Genomic DNA, 4,153 nt, shown 5'->3' with positions numbered 1-4,153 from the left:
TATTGTGACGTGTTTGTTTTCGGAAGAAAACTCAAAACTACAATGGAGGCATTTCAGGGAGATGGACAAAAGCATTATAGGACTCGTAGGATTTTTTTTTTTTTTTTTAAATGTCCCTTTGTCCAAATGGCATGAGACTTTATACGGTTGTCAACACTCTCTAGATCTACAAATAAAAAAAAATTATTGACAAAAAAAAGTCACACTTAGGGTAGAAAATGGACAAAATTCATCCTAAAAAACAGAAAAGACACTGAACACGCATACAGAAATGAAGTGGCACACTTCCAACAATGCATAAGACATCCACAATGCAAAATGATCATGCTCACACACACACACACACACACACACAGGAATACATTTGTCATTGCTGTTCAGTTTCATTGCATTTTCAAGTTCATGTTGTGTATTTTTTACTCAATATGTAATATAACTGTTCATTTCTGTTAATTCTTGTTCTGTTACAGTTAGTAACTGAAGTGTAGATAAAATTTGTAGAATTATAAGAAAATCAGTTGTTCGAAATAAATGATAAACTCTAAAGACGCCAACTTTTCTCTTGTTCAGGTTTGATTTCATAATGTTAACATCATTGAAAAAAAGATTTTTTCAGTACAAAAAAATGCTAAACTTTGACAAAATTAATTAATTTTAATTGTGATTTCATAACATTTAGATCTGAATCCAACCAAAAAATACTTGTGAAAAGATGTCTTTCAGTCATCAAATAGTGGAGCTCTGCAGCCATTTACTGGTAAAAGTCTTTTTATTTATTTTTTTTAAATGTATTTTCCAAAAGATGGGCAAAAGTCTTACACTAAACATGTCAAATTATCCATGTTATCCCCACGAATGAAAGTTAGAAATTTGGGTATTTTATAAAGTGAATTTTACATTAAAAAAACTGATTTTGTGTGAAAATCCATTAAAAAAATATTTTTTAATTTATTTATATAAATGTAAAAAATATTACAAATACTCCAAAAACTGCATAGCTGTTGAGTAAAAACATTCATAAACAGAGTAAAATTACATTTGTTCTAAAGAAAACAATTGTTTAGTTACAAAATTACATTTTGTGGCCTGGGGTCTGTGGAGACCCCAAAGACCCTGAGTGTAATTCCCAAACGAAGACCGTACAAGGGTTAAAAGCATAGCGAATAATTTTTTTTTGTTCTAGGACACATCATCTGACCACTTGCATTTGCTCTATGAAATTGTTTTTTAAAAATTGGGCAAATAATGACTTCAATTTCGGTCTGTTTCTTACACAAAGCTGTTGTATCGCCTGGAATAAATGATTTTTTGTAGTTGGAAATAACACAATTACTTCAAAATTTCACGTTTAATTCGATGTCGTTTCTTTGCAATTATTTTACTAGCAATTTCTGATTGAAAATTGTCTCAATGCACTACAAATTGTTCATTCATGCGTGGACTACTTTAAAGATGCTTTTTGAATGCATGCACGGAAGAGCATCTGCTTTTGTGCTCCAGAGAAGAAAGAGCGTTTGAACATGAGGGCGTGAACGTGAAATTTAAGTGAATTTAAATAATTTGTTTTGGTTCTTTTCACTGTAATCAAATACGTATCCTAATATACAGAAACCGTTTCCTTTGTGCATGCATGCTCACAAAAGCTCCAATAATTTTGCCTGTTTTTACACAAGATTCCTGAGCAAACAGCGTCGCACAATGTACGTTTTCCATTCATCCTTTTCCCTTTCTGTGCGGAAAGCTATTTCTATCTAGTGCCATTGTCCTAATTGTTACACGCCAGTGAATAGTTCTTTTTATCATGCTCCTTCCCATTCTTAAGCTGGCTTTTTACATGGCCCGCTCCATCCCTGCACATGTACCCAAAAAATCTATTTAGCCCGAGTCATTTCTTCCCTTTGCTGGAGACAGCCACGGCGAGAGATAACTAACGACACTTCTGCCAGCACCTAGGGATTCTTTTATGCCAGGCTCATTTGCATTCTGATTAGTATGCATGAAATTTCTCACTGAACTTTAATACCCTAACTGCTGCATAATACACTTTAATGAGCATAAAAGTGAGCTTGACAATTAAAACTCACATTAATCACTAAATGCTACACTCATGTAAGGGAGGGAGGGTGTCGGTGGGGGTGTTGGGGAAGGGCTGATGGCCGGGCGGTGGTGGGAAGGGGGGTGGAGAGAGATGGAGAACCACCGGTGCAATGAACAACCAGCGATCGCTGCATCTCCACAGGCCGAGGAGGAGCAGAGCGCAACAGTGCTACCGCCATTATATTCATGTGGTGTCATTTGGTTTGAGGCTTTATTGATGTCCATACCTAACCCTAATCCTACCCTTAAAACCATGCATCTGATTAATAGGGAAATTGATTTTAAACAATAACAAGACTACGAGATTGTTAACCAATAGAGTTTGCTGAAATCTGTTGAAGCCGTAAGCTTGCATGATTTGAAACTAGATTTAAAATAATCATGTTTAACTGTGGAATTTGTGGTGAAAACTACATTACCCATGATGCTGTGCAGAAAATTCCACCATTGGGAGAGATGAAACAAGCAAAACGCACCAAAAGAGCTCTTTAGCTCCACCCACTCCCATGAATAATAGCAATATATATATTACTGTATATACACTATATTGCCAAAAGTTTTCGGACGCTGCCTTTACATGCGCATTAACTTTAATGCCATCCCATTCTTAATCTGTAGGGTTTAATATGGAGTTGCCCCACGCTTTGCAGCTTCAGCTCTTCTGGGAAGGCTTTCCTCAAGGTTTAGGAGTGTGTTTATGGGGATTCTTCTAGAAGCGCATTAGTGATGTTGGACGAGAAGGCCTGGCTCTCAGTCTCCGCTCTAATTCATCCCAAAGCTGTTCTATCGGGTTGAGGTCAGGACTCAAGTTCCTCCACACCAAACTCGCTCATCCATGTCTTTATGGAGACGCTTTGTGCACTGGTCAGTCATGCTGGGACAGGAAGGGGCCGTCCCCAAACTGGGCCCACAAAGTTGGGAGCATGAAATTGTCCAAAATGTCTTGGTGAAGCATTAAGAGTTCCTTTCACTGGAACTAACCCCTGAAAAACAACCCCATCCCATAACCCCGATAGAACAGCTTTCCTGTAGCTCAAGCAGTTGAGCATGGCACTAGCAATGCCAAGGTCATGGGTTCAATTCCCAGGGAAAGCGAGAACTGACAAAATGTAAAATGTGTACCTTGAATTCAATGGAAGTCGCTTTGGATAAAAGCGTCTGCCAAATGCATAAAATAAAATAAAATAAAAAATAACCCCCCCCTCCACCAAACTTTACACTTGGCACAATGCAGTCAGGCAAGTCCCGTTCTCCTGGCAACCGCCAAACCCAGACTCATCCATGGGATTGTCAGACAGAGAAGCGTGATTGGTCACTCAGAGAACACGTCTCCACTGCTCTAGAGTCCAGTGGCGGCACGCTTTACCCCACTGCATCCCACACTTGGTGATGTAAGGCTTGGATGAGCTGCATTCCATGAAGCTCTACACACTGTTCTTGAGCTCATCTGAAGGCCACAGAAGTTTGGAGGTCTATTGACTCTGCAGAAAGTTGGCGACTTCTGTGACCCTCAGCATGCGCTGAACCCGCTGTGTGATTTCACTTTGTGGCTGAGTTGCTGTTGTTCCCAATCGCTTCCATTTTGTTATAACACCACTAACAGTTGAGTGTGGAATATTTAGTAGTGAGGAACTTGTCTCTGGGTTTCAGCCTACAAAAATATGTCTTCCACTCTATATAAAACTACAGACTCATTTTTATTGATTGGACGTAGAATTTTTTTAAAAATAAGTTTATTGCATAATATTGCTAAATATCTCTGATTGGTCGATTCTCTCTTCAGAATGATGCGAAATAATTCACTGTTTTATAATAATTATCCTTTTTGTAAGTGAACATGTATTTAATGTAATCTATGTCATATTTTCTTCTACATTTTGTTAGTTTTGTTCATGTTTTTTGAGGTTGAGGGCATGTCATACAACTTTTTGGGAAGCTTTACGGCCTTTGATATCAACAGCGAAACTGCTTTCTACTCCCTTTTAAAAGTTGTGTAGTCTATTTATTTTAATATCCTATACTAATGTGGGATTGTCAAGATTTTTCAATGAAAGAG

The sequence above is a fragment of the Gobio gobio genome, assembly GCF_949357685.1.
Source record: "Gobio gobio genome assembly, chromosome: 22".
Classification (NCBI taxonomy): domain Eukaryota; kingdom Metazoa; phylum Chordata; class Actinopteri; order Cypriniformes; family Gobionidae; genus Gobio; species Gobio gobio.
Note: the sequence above shows the minus strand (reverse complement) of the source record.